Source organism: Sminthopsis crassicaudata, chromosome 2, assembly GCF_048593235.1.
Source record: "Sminthopsis crassicaudata isolate SCR6 chromosome 2, ASM4859323v1, whole genome shotgun sequence".
NCBI lineage: Eukaryota > Metazoa > Chordata > Mammalia > Dasyuromorphia > Dasyuridae > Sminthopsis > Sminthopsis crassicaudata.
The window spans coordinates 118297141-118321901 of NC_133618.1; the positions used below are offsets into that span (position 1 = coordinate 118297141).

Below are 24761 nucleotides of genomic sequence, written 5' to 3' on the forward strand. Positions count from 1 at the left end.
CTCATTGCATTGCCTAAGAAAATTTGGGAGACCTGTAGTCCCCTTAGAAAGCAGGAAGCCATTTTCCCACTTCTGGATCACTAAGTAACATTCAACCTGTCAGAAACTAGGGCATACAAATTCCATTATATCCACGTTATTTAGCACAGGAGCCTGAATAATAAGGTCAGAGATGTTGTATTTTACAGCCTTAGCCTGGCATCACATCTTCTCCGGGCTGAAGGCACTTTCTATAGTTCTGATTGAAAATAGCAGTTATTTTTCTCTTTCACCTGATCGGTTATCTTTACTGAAAATGTACATTACTGTCGCTCCTGACAAGAAGGACTCGTATTAGACACTGTGGGCTTGCACCTGAATACCCGAGTGATGCATTACATGAATATAATTTGCATAATGAGCCAGGCAAAAATCCAAGCAATAGAGTATGCATGCTTGTCAACATTTAAAAATGTGGAAGTCTTGACAGAGAGCTGCCTCTTAAAGAAAAAAAATGATGAAACCCCCTTTCAAATTCTGGGGAGGCGTCACCTTATGTAGGGGAATCACACAATTCACATATAGAAATAAACACATTGTATGTTCCATTGATAATAAGCCTGGTACTCTAAAAGAATATTGCTGCTTTAGAGGAGATTCCTTCTAGTTTCTCAGTGAATGTGGAAGATTAAATTCAAGCACCAAGTGGTTTTTATAGTTAAGTCACAATTTATAAGTGGGCATTAATTAATGTCAGATAAAATGAGATTCCTAAGGAATTACATATTGCCTTCTCATTAGTGGTTGGTTTATAATTATAAACCTTACTGGAATGAATAATTAAGGAATTGTAATAAATAATGATGCTCTGGGAAAGCCTTGGGATAATGAAAACAGCAGTGTTTGGCAAAAGTTTTGTAAATAACTGCTTGACCTGAGCCAAATGCATTTTCCATAGTGTAGATTTCCCATCATGCATCTCTAGGAGTCTCAATCTATGCTATTGTAAACTGATTGGATTATAATGATCAAATATGAATATCAAAATAATTCAGGTTATGGATCTGCTTTAGCCTATAATGAGAGGAAATAAAATGAAGTACAAATATCTATCAAGCATCTAGATAACTCAGACCCTGTCACTTACCCTTCTGATATAAAACTAAATAAATAAATAGATTTTATCACTAAGAATGATCAGATCTTAAAGGCCAGAATTAACCAAATTGTGTAATAATTGAATTTATTTGGTGATTTTTAAATTTCCTTTACATAAGTTTAGCCAGTATCCACATTATTCCAAAATAAAATTGAAGTGAAAAATTCAGTCAAAATAGTTACTTGATGCTAGGTCAATGAAAGAACAATCTTTGCAGCTTGCCCTATTTTCCTTGTGCCAACAGGTGTCTAACAGCACAATAGAAATAGAATTCTTTCCTAGCATTAACCCCCAATTCAGTTGCTAGCAGGTACTGGATATCTCTCCTGAGTGGATCCTCTTCCCTATCCCTGCTCTTGCCTATTATTATCCAGCTCCCCTTTGGAATGACCTGGCTTGGTCATTGCTCCTCAAGGTCCACCAGACTTTATTATCTGCTCTAAAATGAACCTTTCCTCTAAAGACAATAAAAGTTCCTTAAGAGCAAGGTATCTCTTGCTTTTGTATTTGTATCTCCAGTAATTCAGCACAGTACAAGACACATAGTATTGCTGGATAAGTGAGTTTTCATAATTCTTTTTCTTTTAAATTTCATACAAGAAATCGGTAAGGAAAAGAAGTTACAATTTCTTTACATAATTTTGTTTTGTTCAAAATTTATTCATTGAGCAGAAACCCCTGTACTCAATTATTGCATAGTTAACTAAATACAAAACAAGTTAAATCATTAATAGATTATTATCCCCCTGGAAAGAATTCTGTCTTTGAATGTCCTAAAATTTGTCTTTAACTTTGGACTGTTTAACATTTTATCAATTATTCAAATGAATGCCAAGTTTTCATGATTAACAAATTTGTGGATAGTTAATATAATGTATGAAAAAGTCATGATCCAAGAAAGTTTCAACAGTCTATAATAATGGGCCAAGTCAAATAAAAATAAACTGCAAGAGGGATACACATAAAGAAGAATAACGTTATTTAAGGGTTTTTTTTAAGTTCTAAAGTGTAATGAGGAAAATTAAAATAAAACTGGGTTTAGGGACTCTAAGTATATTGTGAATTCATTGTAACTTGATAGCCAAAAATAGATTTTATACTGTATCAATAAAAACACAATCTACATACCAAGGAAAATTATATCACCTTGTAAACTCTTTCTTTTTCAGACTACCTTTGGACCAATATGTTTGGATTAGGGAAGGACATAAGCAGTCTAGAGCTTCTGTAGCAGGAAAACCCAGAAAAGTAAAGAGACTAGTTAATACACTATTGAGATTCTACTAAAGGAACTAGTGATGTTTATTTTGAAAGCTTATGTTAGAGGTACACTGGTAAATGTATGATAATAATTAATAATGTAGTGTCCATTACCAGTCACTATACTAAGCATCTTATAAACATTATATTAATCCTTACAACTTCCCTGTGAGATAAATTCTATTATTCTCCCAACTTTATAGTTAAAGAAACTAAGAGAAACAGAGATTAAATGACTCTCCCATAATCATACAAAGTATGCAAAGTCAAATTTGAACTCAGGTGTTGCTGACTCGAGGTCCAACATGCTATCCAGTGCACAGCCTATCACTCTCTCACATTTGGCTTTCTGGAAAAAAGTATGCAGAACACACTGGAAAGTCTGTTCACTTATATTTGAATTAAGAGGACATTCAGCCACTTAACTGAGCAAATCACTTAATCACTCTCAGCCTCAGTTTTCTCATTTGTAAAATAAGGAATATGATGGTTATAATAATAATTTTTTTCATTTGTAATGATGAAAAAAATTAAAATGGGGACAATAATAGTAAAAAAAAGAAAGTGTTCAAGTTTAATTTGCATTATTAAAAATTTCTCATCATTTTCACAAATCTAAAAAATCAACAAAATAAATCAGTCCTTGATTTCTCACATTTGCTTATTCCTAAAGCATAAATGTGTACATTAAAAATCTTAGTAATTACTTCTCTTGAATCCATTCACACTGAATTATGTTTGTCTAAGTATTTGAAAAGCTTTCATGTGGAAGAATGTCTTAGACTTGACTTAAATGGACTGAATTAGGAATAATGGATGTAAGATGGAGAAAGGTCAGATTTTAATTGATTACAAGAATAAACATTTTATTGATGGGAAGTTATATGGCATAATGGGTAGAGTACTAGACCTAGAGTTGGGAACTTCAAATCTGGACCCAGAGACTAACTAGATGGGTGATCTTGGATGAGTCATTTAAATACTGCTCCCCTAAGTTTCCTCAGCTATAAAGTATGGATATTAATAGCACTTACTTCAAAGGGTTGTCAGGGATTTGAAGTAGGTAATAATTGTAGTGTTCTTGGCACATAGTAGTCATTTAATTGCTTGACTGAAAGTGCTTACTACTGGCAAACAGTAGGTACTTAGTAAATGCTTACTCCTTGCTCTCCTTCATTGGAACTATTCCCAAGGGCAATGTACCATTTTGAGAGGGAGAGAGTTTTCCATTATTGAAGGGTTTCTAGGAAATTCTGAATGATCACTTTTTAGGGTTATTATAGGGGAGATTGATGTTTTAATGTAGTTTGATAAAAAGGGATCCTTAAAATCCTTTTGACTCTGAGATTTTGTGATTCTCCACACACAAAATTCTGTTCACTGCTAAATTTACAGCTTCCCAAGCTGACTTCACCAACGGCAACATTTCAAATGGGAAAGTTAAAGAAGTGCCAGAGAAATATAACATTCTGACATCTTGTGGCATAAATAGGATTGTATTTTTCAGTCTGATAGCTTACTGAACTTGACAGATTTCTTGGGTTTGGAATCTATAAACTACCAGTTTGAGGGTAACATATGTCCTCTTGGCCAAATGGAATATACCAACTCTGCTCACATGTTAGCCACTTAGCAATTATCTCGCCCACTAGTGGTTGAAAAGCCAAAGGGATCAGAAGTTTTCCCCTCTCAGCATGATTGTCAATACCATCTGTGGTTCTTGGAGCAGATGGTCATGACCTAACTTTCATGCTATATGCATATGGCTAACCATTGGCGAATCCCAATGTGATTGGGGAGATACATTGTAACTGGCATTTTGGGTCTTTGGGGAATCTGGGACCTCTTGCCTTCGTCTGTCCACAATTCTGTCCTCTATATCTTTCTTTTAAAATTGTAACTATGTGGCTTGGTTTAGCTACAGAAAATGAGTCTTTTGAAGTTAAGGTTTTATATATGTTATTGGTTAGTCATTTTTAGTCACATCTAACACTTCTTGATGTCTTTGGGGTTTTTCTTGGTGAAGATACTGCAGTGATTTACCATTTCCTTCCCCTGATCATTTTATTGATGAGGAAAGTGAAACAAATATTGTTAAGTGGAAAAGCCTTCCCATGATTGCATTGATAGTAAATGACTGAGAATGGATTTGAATTTGAGTCTTGCTGCAAATGTAATGATCTATCCATTGCACTATCTAGCTGCTAACCAAAGGAATGTCCTTCTGAAGTTCTCGATGGAAGTATTCTCGAGTATTTTGCTAAAACCAAAATTATGAGTATACCACAAATTCTACAGGTTTGGACAAGTATTTCCTCAACTTGTTCATTTGTAAAATGAGAGAACTAGAATAGATGATCTCTGAGGAAAACCTGTGTTCACATCTGACCTCAGAAACTTATTAGCTATGTGACCCTGGGCAAGTCTGTTTGTCTTAATCCATTAGAAAAGGAAAAGGCAAAAATCACTCCAATTTCTTTGCCAAGAAAACTCCATAGACAGTATAGGGGTACTGTGGTTCTTGGCTTCATGAAGAATCAGCCACAAATGAATGAACAACAATGAGGTTGTTTTTTTTTCCCCAGCTTTATGGTCCCATGGTATATATTCTTCTTTTTCTGAGAATCCTTATTTTTGTTGTTGTTTTCAGATAGAATGTTCTTATAGTTCTCTCTTTGGGACTCTATATTTCATTTATTGTTCTTCAAGATTTTGTCGTTATGTGCCTCAACACCCAATTGAGTGTTATTTCTCTCCTGATTCTATGACATAATCTTAGCTTTCAATTTTTTTCTCTTGATTCGGGATTATAGGAAAATCTCCAGGTTGTCCATGTTCTTCCTCCTGAAACTGTGAAATTAGAATCATCAAGAAAAGCCAGAAAGTTTCTGTCTATATATGGTAAATGAAAATATTTTAGGATACTTCCTGTGAACAGTTATCTTTTAGAAAAAGAGATGAGTATAACATAATTGTCTTTCATTTTGGGTTCAAACTCCAACATTTATATATATATATATATATATATATATATATATATATACATATATACATATATATATATATATAATTGATCAATTATTAGTTAAGGTAACTTCATATTCCTCATTTAAAGAATGAAGGTGATAATAATAATGCCTACCTTATAGGGCTTTCATGTGAATTATATGTACTAACATATAATTATATAAGCTTTGTAAGCCTTATAGTGTTTTACATTTAAAAGCTATTGCTATTTTTTTTTTGTAGAATTCCATTGTGCACTTGTTAAGCAGATTGTGTCTCTATAATTCACTTGCAATCATAATAGAGTATTTGAACTTAAATGAACTTTTTCAGTGGTATGCTGAAAAAATGTTTAATAAACAGCTCTCCAGAGGGGGGAAATGTATGTATGACACCTTTTAAAAAGTTAATCTGTTTTATTAACATTTTCTCTACCACATATTTAAGGCTAGGCAATTGATAAAGCAATAAAGACAGTCTTGTTTTATACAGCACTTGTCAATTTCAAAGGTATAAATGCTCATGTTGAAAATTTGATAATCTGTTCAACTGAGGAAATTCTAGCTGTCTCTAGCAAAATTTTGCTCTTCATATTTCTAATACCTTATACTGAACAGATCAGAAAGTTGAAGTTAATCTAAGTGCTTATCCAAGGTCACATAGATAGGGGGAAAGCTAGAACCAGAATCCAATTCTCCTAACTCATAGTTCTTTATCTTCCTCAAAGAAGATACACATAATCAAGATCAATAAATTTGAAAAGGTTTATCAACAATTTCCCAATACTTTTTGGGACATGGGTTAGGAGTGATTTAGTGATATCTAAATAGACAGTTGAAAAGTTCATTTGGTGGGCATGTGGGAATGAATCATAGGGGAAAAATATTCTAAAATGAAAAGAAACTATGATCTCTTTTTAACAAGAACACAAGGACAGGACTTACTTTTTTGATGTCTGTGTAGACTGGCTTATCTGAGTAGGTTGTCTCCAAAGAGAGAAACTATCTAATAATTAAACATCTCTGAGGTAAAGAAATAATTAGCCGATTAAATTTGTAATATGATCCAGGAGCCGTGACAACAAATCACTTAATTTAATGCTCTTGAGATGTTTTCTTTGGGGAGAAAGTTGTGTAAGAAATATGTGATAGCCTTGAAATAGAATACCTTATGACAAGAAGCCTGGTGCCCTGGGGAAATGTAAGGAAGCACAACCTGAGCAATTCATGATAGGGGGAGATCCTACTTTTACAAAAATCACTTCTGTAACTTAATTCAGTTAAAAAAAAAATTAAACAACGATGGACAGATGCACAATATACAGTCAATGCATCCTCATCTATAATTTGGGGAGAATAATATTTTAAAATAATTTTATAATTCTAACAGCACTTAATAATTAATAACAAAAATAGAGCTTTTATTTTATCTTATTTTCTCCTTTTCAATGGATTTGCCCTTTCCTTCCTTCCTTCCTTCCTTCCTTCCTTCCTTCCTTCCTTCCTTCCTTCCTTCCTTCCTTCCTTCCTTCCTTCCTTCCTTCCTTCCTTCCTTCCTTCCTTCTTTCCTTCCTTCCTTTCCTTCCTTCCTTCCTTCCTTCCTTCCTTCCTTCCTTCCTTCCTTCCTTCCTTCCTTCCTTCCTTCCTTCCTTCCTTCCTTCCTTCCTTCCTTCCTTCCTTCCTTCCTTCCTTCCTTCTTTCCTTCCTTCCTCCCTTCCCTCCTTCCCTCCTTCTTTCCTTCTTTTCTTTCCCAAATTATTATTTTATAGTATTTAAGGTTTCCTCTAACACATATTAGTTGTGTTACACACTGAACAAGCTACTTAAGTTTTCAATGGCTTAGAAACCCTCAAGATAAAAAGCTACAGAGAAGGTGACAATTTGCTTGGTAGACAAGAGTTGTTTCATTTGAGAGTTTCCTAAACTTGGAAATCATAGCTCCTATAGTGGTCAAAACCAAAACTTTAAGGTGGCAAAGTCTTTTTATCCATTATCTCATGTAACCCCAATAACAATTTATGGGAATTATACCTATATGATAGAAGAGAAAATGGGCTCAGAGAACTTGACTGATTTATTCATTATTATATACCAAACTAACTGTTAGAGATAGATTAAAAGCCCAGGTTTCTCCAAACTCTAGTTTTAGAGTCTGAATAGACCTCTGATTATATTTGTATTCTTAGATAAATAAACTCTCTCTGCCAATGCAAGCCAGCACCTTCTCTGCAGATAATAGTGTAAGAGAGTTGCCTATGGCACTAAGAAATTAAGTGGCTTGCCCAGGGTTACATAAGAAGAATGTGTATTTTAATTCATATCATCCAGAATCTAAGAACAAGTCTCTCTATATATACTATACCAGACTGATTCTTACTTCTCAATAGTATTAATTGTTCCCAAGAAAGCTATAGTTTTCTTGGCAAAGGTTTGTTGGTTTATTGATTATTTGATTGGTTTGCTCTCTAAGTAAATTCTTATCTTTGTGAAATGTTTCTACAGTAAATAATTGAACAAACATTTACTAAGTAAGCCATTATAATATGCCAGATGCTATGTTGAGCACTGGGGTATAGAGAAAAGGAAAGCCTTAGCTTTCCCTTAAGGAACTTCCATTCTTCTATGAGAGATAATGTAGAAACAAAACAAAATAAGAAACATACAAGATGAATGTGGCATAAATGGAAGGTGATCTTAGAAGGGAAAGCATTAGCTTTCTTGTAGATGATGAGATATGAGCTGAGCCTTCCAAGAATAGTGTCTTATCTAAGGTGGTGAAAATAGAGTATTCTCTTTGAGAAACAGCAAGTAAACCAGTGTAGCTGGATTGTAGAATATATATGAAGGGGAGAAAAGAAAAATAGAAGAGGAGGGTTAGGCAGAAACTTTAAGGGCCAAAGAGCTTTATCTTTGATCTTAGAGGAGCCCCTGGAATTCATAGAGCATCAGAGTTTAGCTTCTATTTTTCTCAATCATTTTTCAATCATTTTTCTGGCTCTTCTTCCTATGCCTTCCTTTGCCAATTATTAAATTTATGTTGATTTAAATTGGAACTCTTCATAGAAATTCTCTACCTGCTCATGCTATGTCAGAAATGCTGGTAATTAAGTTGTAATTCTCTTTATGGTGTTTTGTTTTTGTTTTTGCAAATGCTTATTATGAGCAAAGTTACAGCTAGGTGGTATAATAGAGTACTAGTGCTGGAGTCAAGAAGACCTGAGTTCAAATGTAGCTTCAGACACTTACTAGCTGGACAGATTGCTTAACTCTGTTTACCACCATTTTTTCATCAATAAAATGAGCTGTAGAAGGAAATGGTAAACCACTCCAGCATCTTCACCAAGAAAACCTTGAATGAAATCATAAAGAATTGGAAATGACTGAATAAAAACATTTTGGATAATGTCATACAAGATGATGAATATCCCATGAAACAATATTTCTTCTTGGCCTTTTAATGCATCATCAAACCAACTTTACTAGCTGTTATACTTGCCCCTCCAATGAAAATCTGTTATTTATTGGCAACTCCTGTTTGTCTCTTGGTGTCATTTATAGAGAGAATACCAAGATTAATATGATTCAGTTCTGATGTTCATGTTAATTAGTGATTGATAATTTACAATTTTTTTCTTTTAAATGATCAGCTGTTGGGACCCTGGATCTCTTAGAATCAGCCTGTCAGGATAATTAAAAGTCTTTATTCTTGGTCTTTTGCGGTAGTGGTCAGGGGGTTAGATCTTCCAATCTCTACACCTCCTTCCTCTCTCCACAACTCCTTCCTCTCTCCCCACCTCCAGGAGAATGAATCAATTTTCTCCTCCTACTCCACCCACTCATGTCACTTCTCCTTCTTTGTCTACACCCACTGATCCAGCCAGCACAGAATAGTTGGGGAGGGTCATCCTTAAAACATGTTAATAGAGAATTGTCCAATTGGCAATTAGCCTCACGTGCTCCATTATCCAAGTGCATTTGCTCAGTTCTAGCCCTTTACAATTGGCAATTAAATCAATACTTATAGATAAGCTTCCATCATTATAAGGAAAGTGGAAAAAGATAATTCAAGGTTAAGGACTGTTTTGTATTTGTCTTTGTTTTTTGGGTGGCTCTGGCCAAATAATTGATTACTTAGTAGTTAGCCTTTTGGTTACTTCTTATCCTTAAATGAGACCAGTCCTTACAAAGTAGACACAATCTGTTCCTAATACCATACGTGGAGTTTTTCCACCAAGGGAGAAACTGCTGAAGTTTGTATTTTTCTGTTAAAACAGAAGAAAAAGCAAGTTCACTTTTATATAGTGATGAGACACCAGAGTCAGATTTTGGTAGAGGCACATTTATATAAAATATAATTTAAAACATGGTAAGTATGTTAAATGCACAAAAAGGAAATAAAATGTTGTGGGAGGTGTGAGAAAAAAGTGATAATACCACTAATAATACTTATAAAATATTATTTATAAAAAACAAACAAACAAAAAAAAAAACTTTAGATAAGCTGTCTTCTTTTTTCCTAAGGCTGGGGTTAAGTGACTTGCCCAGGGTCACACAGCTAGGAAGTGTTAAATGTCTGAGATCAGATTTGAAAATTAAGGCCTCCTGAATTCAAGACTGGTGCTCCATCCACTGCACCACCTAGCTGCCCCTAAATAAGCTGTCTTATTTGATTCTCACAACAACCCAGTGAGGTAAGTGCTATTAATGCTATTAATCCCATGAAGAAACTGAGACTGAGAGTTTAAGTGACTTATTCATGGTTACAATTGAATTCTGAGGGAACACTTCAATTTGCTCCTTCCTAACTCCATGTCCTCTTATGTCCTCTGTTCTTATGGAAGACTTTACTGAGGATACTGCATTTAATCTGGGCCTTATAGCATTCCTTTAAGGAAAGATAGGAAAGAATATTGTGCCTGAACAAAAACATGAATGTGGAAAACACAAAGGATGGGACTGCTAAGACATTTGTAATTGGAATTTGTACATGCTTAGGTCTTCTAAGATGGTATGGTTCAACTGTGGCAGTTAGATAATTAATAAATTTTTATTTCCTTTTTTCCTTATACAATCCTGGGGGACTGCTTTTGAAAGAAGGGAATATAAGTGGACATTTTCCTGAACTATTGCATAATTGAAAGCAGTCTTTTTTTTTTTTTTTTTTTGATTGTTTGTATGGCTGGAACTGTACATATTTTTAAAATATCCTCACTCAATAATACTATTATTTTCCATTTCAGTCTGAGAATGAAGGAGTTCTTTACTTATTCTATCCACTAAGGGGATTGGGAAACTGAGGACATCCTTTTTTCTCCTTGTCCTCCCACATAGGCCATGAGGCCCATGGGCCTGAGTCTTAAGCCATTTTGTTCACTCTTTTCCTCTGTATCACTGACATCTCCAATCTGCCTGGGAGCACCAACCACGGGGAGCCAAGAGTCTAGGAATCCAAGTAAGTTGCCACCAGCTCAGCCATGAAATCCTGAGGGAATTCCAGATTATCAGAAGAAAGTATTTCTTGCTTTGGAACTTGAAATTGGTGGGACAAAAGCTATGTAAGAACTGAGCTACCCTGTGAATCTAGTTCTCTTTCCCTCCAGAATAAGATTGTTTGGGAAGGGGAAATTATGTATCCAAGATACTGAGAGAAATGTTTATATGTTTGTTCTTGCTATATTTTTGAAGTAAATATATTTTTGCAAAAGCTAATCCAATGTTGGGTGTTTAAGTGGAATTGGGGTACTAGTTATTGAGTCCCCCTAAAATTGCATTAATTATAGCCTTTGGGGACTTTGACCAATGTCAGAGAAAAAAGATTCCCTAACTTTCTTTGAAAACTTCCATATATCAGAGTTCCAACAAAGAAAAAGTAACAGACCTGTCACTGAGAAAGTGGGACTAGAGTCAAGTGTGTTATAAAAGAACTATGTAAAGCAAATAAGTAGTGAGAGAAAATTCTGAAAAGTCAGGTTGTGAAGAACCTTGAATGGTCAGCGAAAGCAATAGGAAACCATTTAAAGTATGATGACATGCTTACAAGTATGCTTTAGCAAGATTAATCTGCCAGTAGTGTGTAGGATGGATTGGTGGCAGGAGAGACTGGAGAAGGGGAGATCTATTAAAAAGTTATTGCAAGAGGTGAAATGAGTAATTCAAGAGAGAGGAAATAAATACTTGACCTGGGGTAATACCAATGGGAAGGAAAAAGGAAGATAGATGTGAGACATATGGTGCCAAGTAATATAGTAGGGAAAAATAAAAACAAACCACCACCACCACAAATTAGACAAGAACTTGGGCCTTGTGTTACAATTCTATCATTAATTATTAGACTCTCAGAATTCTCTCAGCCTCAACATCTTCATTTGCAAAATAAAAAGAGAGGACTAGATGGATTCCAAAATTCTTACAACTTGAACAATATATGATCATATGAATATAATTATATTAATCATATGATATGATTATCTATATGACAATATTGTAAACAACTTAAATATATAAGCCTTTTTGTGGGAGTAGGAGGAGTATGAAAGGAGAAAAATAATAAAGTTTTAAAAAGTATACAGTGAGAACAAAAGAATTACCTACAAGGCAGCAAAGAAAAGATGGATACTCATGAATATAATCTCTTCTATTATTACATATGTTTTCTTGAAATGAAAATTTACCTTTATATACATGTATATGTATATGTATATGTAATATATATATATATATATATTTATATAAAGGTATATATAAAATATCTTTATGTATTCTCTGATGTTCTGCTGGACACATGACAATGTTTTGTTTTTTTTTATTTTCCTTTTCTATCTTTCTTTTTTCTATTTTTTTTCTTATATTGTAGTTAGTGCAATAAACAAATGAAAATGACTGAAATTCCAAGTCTAGGTATTTGGTAGTATTCCTACCCAAAATATAGAAACAACAACCACAAAAAAACCCAAGATGTTGCCATTCAGGCCAGTATTTTTCCCCCCTTTCTTCTGGAGGAATTTGAGACTTAAAGTAAAAGGAGAGCTAAGAAGTCATAGTTTTCAACCTTCTCATTGCAAATGAGGAAATTAAATTTGTCAATCAACAGGTATTTTGAAGCATATATTATGTTCCTTTCACTTTTCTAATTGTTATAAAGTCAAAAGTGAAACAGCTCCTACTCTCAGGAATTTGCACTCTAATGAGAAATACACGTACATATATACTTCAGGTATAGAGGAAACAGACAAATATATTCCAACATAAACTTAAAAGGGAAGGCATTAGCATTCAGGATGTCTCTGGATAGGCCTCCCATTGGAGAAAATCATCAGTGGCACTTGGGGTGAATCTTGAATAAAACAAGTAATTCCAGAAGAATCTGTGGGACACAAGCATAACCAGAAGGTCAGAAAGGCTGTGTTCAAGGTCACACATGTAGCAGAGTCAGAATCTGAACATGAGATCTCTTACTCTATATCCAGTACATTATTTTCTGTATCACAGCATTTCTTTTTAGAACCTCTATACAGGAATAAGAAGAAGGAGGTTAATTTTGGTCCCATTCTTCCATTTTCTTTTCTTGGAAAATCCAAGACATGGAATAATTAAGGAAATTTAAACATTACATTTATTACCATGTACTTAGAAATATTTTCTGAAAAGAAAGAAGGTGGTCAATTGAATAGAGAAAGGATTTAAAGTCTCAATTTTATTTTCATATAAAACAATCACAGATTAACTTTTTTCTGTTTTATGTATACTGAATTTTGTATCAGAAAGCCTGTTGCTGAAATTAAGTTGAGGACTTTTCTCTCTATTTTTTCCCCTCTAAAACTTGGGTTCGTGACAGCTTTTTGTTGGGCAGGACATTAGCCTTTTGTAATTTATTGCTTTTAGATTAAATCTGGGGAAACTCAATATTGCAGTTGAATGATTAGAGCAATACCCCTCGGAGTAATAAATTCTCTTTGGTGCTGTGCATCTCCCGATCATGTTTCCCTTCTAATTACATTTACATAAATGATATTCTGTAAAATTAAATTAACATTCAAACGGTTACACTGGCAGGGAGAGAGACAAAAATTAGTTACAAACTTACATCTATAAAAAATATTCTAGTTCTTTTCATAATTTGAATCACAGTTCCCTCTCAAGTGTCAGCTATCAACAAAACCTTAGTTCCAGATCTACTCAGGGAAGTTTTTCACCAGCTGATGGAGATGTTTTGTTTCTTATTTGAAGGTTTCAATGTTGAGAATAATATTAGATAGAGACAAAAAGTAACTTTCTAAACTACTGATGAATCACTATACTTCCTAGGCCTTCCTCTACTTTGCCTTCTACAGAGACAATTGGAGGTAAATGTAGCCTCAAGATTCAATGTCTTCCATGTAATTGACCACTAACCCACCTACCATTGTCCATTTGTTATCAGTACCAAGCCAAGTTAATTATGGAGAATGAATAGGACATATGCATATATCTGTTATATTTGGAGCTCAAAGATCCTGCTTTCTCATTTCAGAGCCCTCTGCTTTTAAGATTTCTGATCTTTTGGAGAGAATAAGATTACCTTCAGGTTTTTGAACCAGCTTAGCCAAAATAAACTGATTTTTTTTCCCTTTTTTAGAGGGTCCAAGAAAGACAGGTAAATTGCTTATTTTACACAATAATAACTTATCTGGAAAAAGTGTATATGTGCATATGTATAGACACAAATATACATGTATGTATGTATATATACACGCATGTATAAATTAACAGAACAATGCTCTAATGACTCAGTATAAAGAAATGGCACCATTATTTGCAGCCAGAGTACTGATTTTAAATAAAGCTTTTGCTACTCATTACCAATCAAAGGCAACGGATGCATACGAAAAAAAAATAATGTGAGAAGTAAATATCTGGCAAAAAAATTATGGTATCTGAAAAAAGGATTTAAATTTCTGGATCAAGGTAAGGTTGACAAATTCCTGGCCAGAGACAGAGTACAAGTAGAAAAATTCATTTTCCAAGTGTTCTAAAAATCTAACCAAGAAGGCTTCACACTAAAACAGAATGATGTGGGTAGACTTTCTGTGCATATTTCCATACAGACATATATATATATATATATATATATATATATATATATATATATATATATATATATATATATATATATATATATATATATATATATATATACATAACACATATGTATGTATGCATGTGTATATGAAGAAATCCAGGACCAGAGAGAGGGAACATAAAATAGGATATTTATGTGAAGATAAAAGGAAGGAGAAATTCTTTAATTTTGTCATTAGAGTGCTAAACATGCCAATTGCCGGCTGAATGTAGTACCCAACATTCTAGTGTAGGTCTAACCTAAATTAAAATCTAATATAAAATATTTAACACAATTACAAATTAATGGAATATAGGTAATTTAATAAGATTTTCTAAGTCAATATATTCTGGCAGAAATCCTGATATACACTTGCAAAAAAAAAAAGGAATAAATAAAGAATTTGGAAAACAGATATAAAGCTCATAAGCATGATGGAATAGTGATTTGTTGTTCCGTTATTTTGTAGTTATGTACTATTCTTGCGATTTTCTTGGCAGACATATTGAAGTAGTTTATCATTTCTTCCTCCACCTAATTTTAGAAATGAAGAAGGGAGGCCACCAGTCTTAGGAGCTAGTGACTTGCTCAGGGTCACATAGCTAATTGCCTCAAAAACTGAGGCCAGTTTTGAACTCATAAAAATGCATTTTCCTGATTTTCCAGTCCAGCTCTCTATTCACTGTACCATGTAGTTATGATGGGGATATTCAATTATCTAGATTTACTAGAGCTCTGTGACTCTGATAAAAGCAGAGCAATTAAAATAACTTTTATTTGTTATAGTAATAATTTCATCCTTCAAAAAATAGAGGAACCAACAATGAGATTTTAGTGAACTACAAGTTGAATAGAAGTAAGCAATGCCATTTTATAGCCTTAAGGCTATTATAAGCTACTTAATAAGCTGCCAATTCATAGCTAACCTTCTTGAGAATAGCATTTATAATTCATTTCTCCTCTTCTTTTTCTCTTTTAGTTTTTTAATTTGCTATAGCTATGTAGTAGCTTCCAGTTTTACCATTAAACTGAAACCTCACTTTCCAAAGTTACCAGTGATTTCATAATTACCAAATCTAATGATCTTTTCTCATTATTCTTGCTCTCATTACAATCTTTCACACTGTGTCTTCTAACAGATCTCTTTAGGTTTTTGTGACATTACTCTATCCTGTTTCTCCTACCTTCTAATGCTCCTTGTCAATCTTGCTTACTTCATTTTCATGAAGGTTCCATCCACTAACTGGATGTCTCTCAAGGTTCTGTCCTGGGCCCACTTCACCTCTCCCTCTAAACTGGTTCACTTGGTTATCTTACCAAGTTCTGTGAATTCAATTAGCATTTTTGTGCAGATAATTCTCAGTTCTATTTATCCATACTTATCCCCTATTTTGACCTATAGTCCCACATTTATAATTGTTTATTGGACATCTAGAACTAAAAATCTGTGGATATTTTAAATTCAGCATATCCAAGACTGAATCCATTATTTTTTCCCCAAAAGCCTCCTATCTTCCTATTACTTTTGAGGACACCAACATGCATTCAATTACAGGTTTAAAGACTAGCCATCATCTTCAATTCTTCTCATATTCAATCCATTGCAAAGTACTGCTAATTCTACTTTTACTGTATACCTTGTTTTTCTCCTTTGACCTTGAAACTACCCTGGTGCAGACCTTTATTGACTAAAGCCTAGACTATTGCAGTAGCCCATGGTTGGTTGTTCTGTTTGCCTTAAGCTTCTTCCCATAGCACTTTCCACTCCTCTACTATTAAAGGGATCATTTTGAAGCTTATGACTATCCAATGTTTTACTGTTACCTCCAGGGTCAAATATAAATCATCTGTCATTTTGAAGCCCTTCCTACATGTATTTCCAATATTTTTATACATTACTCCCCTTTTGCATTCTGAGATTCAGTAATATTGGTTCATGGAAGACACTGTGGAAATCAAGCCCTGCGTGGAAAATTAACTCTAGCAGGGACCCTCAGGAGAGAGAAATGACAAAGACAACAGTGCTGATCTGCACTCTTTGAGCTATTTTGGCCATATGTGTTCACTATATGTCTCATCACCATTATATTTTGGTTTCCTTCTCATTTAAAAAGAGTATATTTTTGATATAGGGAATTTATTTTTATTATTATTATTATTTTTTTTGCATTTACTGTTTTTACTATGACATTTGAGTAAATAGCTAATTAGTTGATTGTTAAGGAGAATCAGATAAGTGGGTTTTCCAAAACAAGTGCTTGGGAAGATATAATCTCACAAGATTAACCCCAGATCCTTGGGTGTAGTACCAGCTTTACCCATTAGATCCATCTGGCCAGGGACACTATAAGTTGGGCTAATGAGTGTTAAGGATGCATTACTGGAACAATCCTCACAACCAGCCCTTCTATTCCCAGAGCATGGTTCTTTTCTTTCTTCAAATTTGCTGTTACAGAAAGGAGCAAATCTTCCAGACTACTGGTTGATAAAAAGAGATACATTAATAGATGAAAGATAGAAACAACAATAACAGCAACTTACATTTTACAGTGCTTTGATGTTTGCAAAATATTATATATATATATATATATATATATATATATATATATATATATATATATATATATGTAAAATGTGTGTGTGTGTGTGTGTGTGTGTGTGTGTGTGTGTGTGTGTGTGTGTATTATATAACGTGATCCTCACAGGAAGACAATAAGAGACGGTCACCATATTTATTTTGGAGATTAAGATAATGAGTTGTTCAGAATTACATTTATTGTCTGAGATGAGGTTCAAAAACTTTTATTGAATTGGTTTAGATATAGATTAAGAGCTAGATAGATTAAAGATGTCCAATCCAGTCCCCATGTTTATAAAATGAGGGAATTAAAACAAAATACTTTCAAATTTCAAGAAAAAATATATTTTATTGTTTCATGGACTTGGATAAAACAGATCAAATCGTGTCCTTGAAAGCATAATTACAGATGATATATAACATTATTTGTCTGAAACATGACGTTAGTACTTTCCTCTCTTGGGATGATTAAAAAATAGAAAGACATTTCTTGAGTTTTGCTTAATAATCCTAATTTAACATATTGCTTTTGTCTTTTATTAATTATTTTGCTATTAATTTCTTTATATTGAAATATTTCTTTCATTTTACTTATGATACCATAGCTCTATTTAGGACAGAAACTGTGACTTATCTAAAATTTGTTTCTTTTCTAACATCTAACACATGACTATTATTGCCTTGCACCCAAGCAATCAAGCTGCCCAACAAACTTAGTCTTGATACTTTGATTAAGTAAGAACAAAACTTGGTTGAATCAGTCAATTGAAGGTATAAATTAAATGCAAACTTAGGGTTATTTCTTTGAAACACAATTCTTTACTCCATTATTTTCATCCTAGTAGCAAATTCCTCACTGTAGGTGAGATTCTGATCCAAAAAACCCTTTTTTTTCCTTGTTAATTCCTCCTCCCTTTATAGTATGAAATTATTATTGTTTTCCAGAAATTACTAGCTATTATGCTTTTATACAGAACTTCAACAGATATCTGTGTAAGTGAAGTCATCTATCATCAGTATATTATATTTCTATGCCAGATTCATCCTGTTTCCTGAACTCTTCATGTATTTATTTTTCTTTTCATATCAGTGATCTTTGGTATGTTCTAATTACTTCTATGCCTTCTCCCTTTTCTCTTCACCAAAATGCTCTCTACCATGTTTCTTTCCTTTCCATTCTAGATTTTCTTATATGGATATATCTTTTAAATTAGTTGATTGGTTGTCCTTCATTCTCAAAGAGAACCAAAAATGACATCACTAGGTTAGAATCAAGTTACAGTATGTCTGTATGTATATATGTCTGTATGTCTGTATACAATGACTGATCAGACCAATCCATGCTTGGAATGTTCTGCCATAGGTTGGGCACAAATAGTCTGTGTTAGCATTTGGAGTGAATTCTCTAACTTTGAGCATCTCAGGTTTCTTCTGAGCTACTTCAATTTTGCTTTGTGCATAGAGCACAGTACTTTTTCTGATGAGGGCACATCATTTTGGGAGGTCCTATGGCCATGTCTACTATATCATGAAATATGTTCCAAAGTTCTTAAGAACTTGAGAGTGTCCTTCTATCATTTTTTCTGACCACCACATGAATACTTGTCCTGTGTGACTTCTCCATAAATAGTCTTTTTGGCAAGTGTACGTTTAGCATTTGAACAATGTGGCCAGACCAATAGAGTTGAGCTCTCTGCAGTGGCATTTGAATGCTTGGCAGTTTAGTTCAAGAAAGGACCTTAGTTCTTTCTGCCAGGTGATCTCTAGAATCTTCTGAAAACAACTGAAATGGAAGAAATTCAGTTTCCTGGCATAGTATGGGTACATTGTCCAGTTTCACATGTATACAACAATGAGGTCAGCACAATAATATTGTAGACCTTTAATTTGATAGTCTAGCACTTCTCCTCTCCCACATTTTATTTCAGAGCCTCTCAAATACTGAGCTAACTCTGGCAATGAGTATGTCATCATCATGGACATCCCTGTAAAACATACTGCTAAGGAAAGTGAGCTTATTCACAGCATTCAAAACTTTTCCATTTACAAGATTCTTTCTAGAATCCTCCCTATTAGGCAAATCCCACACCTGGAAGAAGGTCAATGTGGCTTCAGAAGGGGTTGAGAAATAGTTGATACAGTATCTGCTGCTTGACAACTCCAGGAAAAATACCAGGAGCAAAACAGAGGTCTGAATACCACATTTGTATCTCTGACCTAGGTCTTTGATATCTTCAGTTGTGAGAGCTTATAGAAAATTATGTTAAAATTTGATTGCCAAGAAAAGTTCATCAATATTGTGTATCAGTTTGACAATGGCATGCTTGCTTGGATTCTCAACAACGGGTGATGCTCTCACACTAAATAGTCACCAATGGAGTGAGACTTGCTCCCCATGCTTTTTAGCATGAATTTTAGCATGTTGTCAAGCATCTTCAATGAAGACGAATTTAGCATCAAGGTTTGCTATTGTACCAGTGGTAGTTTTTTCATCGTAGAAAAGCTATGAGCTAAAACTAAAATGGAGGGATTGGAGAGATATTTTGTTTGTAGATGATTACACAGTCAATGCAGCTTCTGATGCTCAGATGCAGCAAAGTATAAACCAGTTCCCCGCTACAGCTAATTTTTACTTCATAATAAATAAGGGTATTCCATCAACCAGCATCACGTCATCTATATGTGTAACTATCTTTTAAATTACACAGTTCTACTCAAATCCATGCCTAGCACTATAATAGATACTCAAGAGGTAAAACAGAAATGGAAGACAGAACTCTTGACCTCTTTATTTCTTTGGCTTGGTAAGCAAATATTTTTTTTTTTCCTTTGGAAAAAGCTAAGCACTTTTGGAATCATATTTTGTTCCTGGGATTAAATTTACAACATTCAGTGACACCTTTAAGGTCATTTTTCTTCTCCTTATATGAAGAAAGCTACTTCATTTGGCTTATTGCTTTTTCCTTTCTTGTTACATTTGTGTCTAGTCATTTTTTATCCATGGGGTTTATTATTGGATCCATTTTTGGATATAAGGAGAATTTCTGGGTGTTTCTCCTGCCATTCCTTGCCTCCCATCATATTGTTATCCTCTAGGATATCTAACTTGGTAGGTTTATATTGGAAGCACCCCCAACCTCCTTTTTGTAGATTTAAAGCTCTTCTGATTAGATTTGCAAGACTCTAAGCAAATTTGTTGCTAATAGCCCATGTAAGTCTTAGATGATGAATTCTGTGATGAAATCAGGGACTTATCATTTAAGGCTGGAGGCAACAATTCGATTCTTTCTGGCCATAGTGCCATTAAGGTGGAAATGAAAAAGTAAGAATACTTGTTATTGTCATTACTAGGTCTTTTGTGAGTTGATTGACTTTTATAATGGGCTTCAAAGCAGTGATTATATTTTTAGACTATAATCAGCAAATGTGTTTTGAGTGTCTATTCCATGTCCAACACTATAATAGATACTCTAGAGTTACAAAGAAATGAAAGATGGAACAGTTGTTTTCTTCATTACAGTTCAGTTTAGTAAGTGATACTTAATTAAACACAAGAAATTTAAGTCAAGAGCCAAAACAAAACCAATGTAAGAAAATCTTTAGCCAAGTGTTTAATTGTGTGGAACCAAAAACAAATGGTATAGGAATCACAGGAATGAAGAGGAATGATGGGCAAATACCCCATTTCTAAGACAGACACATTTTCTTCCTTGCTTTATTCCTCTAAAGGACTAAAACAACCATTTTGTAAGCATACTAAAGTACTCCCATTGTGATATAATACATGATCCTTCTATTATTTCATTTCTCACTTGCTTGATTCTACTGACAACTCCAACTTGTGCAGCTGAGATATCTGGCACAGACCTTGAAATTGCTACTCTCATATGTGGAAACAGTTATGATATGTCCAAAAACATGCACAAAAGTGAATTTGACAGGCAGGACATTGAATACAGTATTTAAAGCTTGTCCTCCATGCCAATGTCTCACTGATACTGCTTGGACATATTGGTAGTGAATGGATGGCCCACCACATAAGCTCATCCACCCGAAATGAGCAAATATGGCCAATGCTTCAGTGGTTTTCAGGAAGAGTTATGCAGACTGGCCACTGGAACCCATCATTGCCTGTCACTTATACACCAGGGAAGGTTTAGAGAAATTTATGAGTGGGTACCATATGCCATCCAAACATCTGCTTCATTGTAAGGGGCACAAATGTAGGACAGTATTAAGTGCATTAAACATGAACATTGGGCAGGAAAGGAATATAATTTAACTGTTTAGGGGAACGAAAACACTAATCATCTATATTGTCGGGGTCATTCAGCTCCTGACAGAGATGTATCCAAGAAAAAAGGAAAATGGTTTGAAAGGTTTTATCAAAGATATAGTAGTTATTAATGGAAAAATAATCATTTTTTCACCAAACTTTTAGGTTTCATCTGTGTCCAAGTTGTAGATATATTGATGCAAGAAGATGGCATAGGGCTTTCAAAAGGGAATAAAGACTATATGAGAATATAAATACCCACCTTAAAGCCACAGAGTAACACCATACATGTAATCACAGACACTCTACCATGAAGATACCTCATTCACATGCTCTCCCCCATTCTGGTACCAACAGGTATATTAGGCCAGTTTCAATATCTGTTCAGATACTCAAATTCCCTATAATTTTATGTATTATCTAGACACAGGCAGGAAAGTAGTGTTTTGAATAGAGCTTTGAAGAAACATACTTTTTCTTGCCACACAGATTCTCATGTCTCCCAGATTGTCATGACCAATATTGATGAGGGGAAAGAATTTGTTATTTTATGGTTTGTTGTTCTATCTCATGAAAAGATCTACTATATTTCAGAATAATGTAAGATCTTAGTGTTCATTGAAGTTACCCCAAATGCACTATTTCTATGTATTAGCAGTTTTCTAGGTAAGCAGATGCAGGGATGAATTGAACTTAAAATGTTGTAGCTTCATATCTTGACTCTGATCTTTATTAATTGTATGGACATATTAAGCCATACTTATGTAAACCAATTAAACTCTCTGAGACTCAGTTCTTTCATTAGTAAAATGAAATTATATATAATCCAATTCATGATTGTTATAAAAATTAAGTAAATGAATGCATTAAAAACAACAAATCAGAAGCTATTTGATAAGCACTGTGCTAAAAATCTGGAATCCACATTTGAAAGTGAGTCAATCTTTGCCTTCAAGAAGAGATAACTGTGCTAAAAGCTTGAGATCCAAATACAAAAACAAGATCATTCCCACCCTCAAGGAGTTTACATTCTAATAGGAAGAGAATGTGTGTGAGAGAGAAAAAGAGAAACACACAGAGAAAAACAGAGACAGAAAAACAGAAACAGAAACAAAAAGACAGATAAAGATAACTGTGAGCTAGGGAAAGATGTTTTAATCTTTGAAATTACAGAACTGGTGCATGGATTAATTTGACAGAAGATTAACATACCCTTTCCAGAAGCCATGAGAGTATTACTTTGATTATAGTTCTCATGGAGAAGGAGGCAATATAGCAGTGAGGAAAATATTCAGAATGTAGAAGCACAGTGCCAGGATAGGAGATGGAGGTGAGTGAGTTAATGCACATAAAATTACATGAAAATTTCAAATGTTTATGTAATATAAAAATAATGTACATATGTTCTTTATTTTTGAAGAGGACCAATTGCATCACAGGATGATATCTTGACTGATGCATGAATTGGATTTAAGTGAGGCAGAGTTACACAAAGTCATCAGCTTTATTCTCTCTTCCAGAGTCATCAAAGTTCAGGGACTACACAAAAGTCAAGGCAACTTGGCACTACTTGAGAACTTCGGCCATCCATGCCCGCAAAGAGATAGCATCAGTCTGGTTACCTGTGGAAGAGGAGGATTATCTTTCAAGAAGCCATTGACGAATTACTCTTCATGGTATTTGTCTTCACTTGGCATAGAAGGCTGAATCATGTCCTGGGGGATATTGAACACTCTCAAGGTATTGGGTACTGTATCATGAACAAACATATTTAATAATATTTTGCAGATAAGGAGATAAGGAACTTACATTTCAATTGAACTCTAAAGTTTATAAAGCACTTTCGTCTTAATAACCTTCGAAAACAACATGCCACTGGGAACACAAAACACAAAAGATACTTTACATGTGCTGCATTGTTTAACTGAAGTGGTAGGCAGCAGGTATTTATGGATAAAAAATGGAGAATAGGTTGGTCAAAGTGACTTATTTCAAAGGTCACATAGCAGGTAAGAATCAGACAGAATTTGAATCTCTTGAAATTTGACAAATGTATTGTTTTGTTTGACTATACTTATATGTTATAAGGGAGAGTTTGGTTAGGAAGGTCTAATTATTGGAAAGTGACTATGATGGGGGGGCATACCAATAAAATATTTAAAAGTTTAAAATGCAAAAAAAGTAAAAAAAAAGGTGTCCAAAATAGAATGACTTTAAAAAACCCAAAATATGGTATATAATTAAAATAGAAAATTACTAAGAAATGATGAAAATGAAGAATTCAGAGAAATTAGGGAAGAATTGTATGAACTCAAATAGAACAAAATTAACGGGAGTATAACAAGCTGCATGATGACCACAAAAACTTAGGGAGGAAGTATCAGAAATAGGCCTGTAGCTTACTGCTTGAGGCCTAAGACACTCCATAGTAGATAGAGCCTAAACCATATTAAAATATAGCTGAGGAGTACTTAAGCAAATAAAAATACCATAAAACATTGATAATATTATTATGTATGAGTTTTCTCTTCTTAAGTCAAGAAATGGCTTGCTGGGATCCTTAGGTTTGGTTAAGTGTCCCCTATGTCTGTTTGAATTTAAATCCACTGATTTAAAGAAAAACAGCATGGAAAGACATCAGAATCCTAATCAATACAGTGTCAAAGCTTCTCTTTGAAACACAGAAGTGTAAAGAATTTGTTAAAAGGGAATCTGGATCATATATTATTAAAAAATAGAAGAAAAGCAAAGAGGCAAATTATGGAGAACTTTAAATGTAAAGTTAGTAACTTATTAATTTAATCTGAATGGTGCTAAAGAGTTCTTGAAGGTTCATGAGCGAGATAGTGGCAATGTTAGATCTCTGTTTTAAGAAAATTACTTTTTCATGTTTATCAGATTTGTAGATGACATGATACTTGAAGCCTTGAATGAACTGATTCAGAGTACAAGTGACAGAACTGAACACACTACATGATGATCATAAGAATTTAAAATGGGAGTGTCAAGCGTGGATCTACAGCTGGCAGCCTGAAGCCTACAATACTCCTAAGAGATAAAAGTGTAACTGTTGTACACTGGAAGATTTTATATACAATAAAGCCTCAAAAATTTGGAATGATGTGATTATTCAAATTCTATTAAATTTAATAAGGACAAATATCAAATTTTGCACTTAAAATGAAAAAAAAAAGTAGACAAGAGATTGGAAAGATATAACTGGGCAATAATTTCTATGAAAATTATCTAAGAGTTTGAATGGAGTCAATATTAATCCACAGAGTGATATGACTATGAATGTGTATATTTATGTATTTGCATATAGGTATGACTACCCATATATAAATATGTATATATATATGCATGAAATATGTACACATACATATGTGTGTATGTATGTGAATATA

General features: G+C 33.9%; 1 long non-coding RNA gene across 2 annotated transcripts in view; it reads left to right on the forward strand.

Annotated features, from left to right (window-relative positions):
- Nucleotides 1–24554, forward strand: part of LOC141553255 (uncharacterized) — a 55159-nt gene extending 30605 nt beyond the window's left edge. The window contains exons 2-3 of one of the 2 annotated variants that reach the window (XR_012485352.1): nt 22875–23101; nt 24253–24554. This is a non-coding gene — a long non-coding RNA (uncharacterized LOC141553255). The remainder of the gene's footprint in view (nt 1–22874; nt 23102–24252) is intronic. The other variant, XR_012485351.1, reaches the window with a different exon arrangement.
- Nucleotides 24555–24761: the final 207 nt, after the last annotated feature.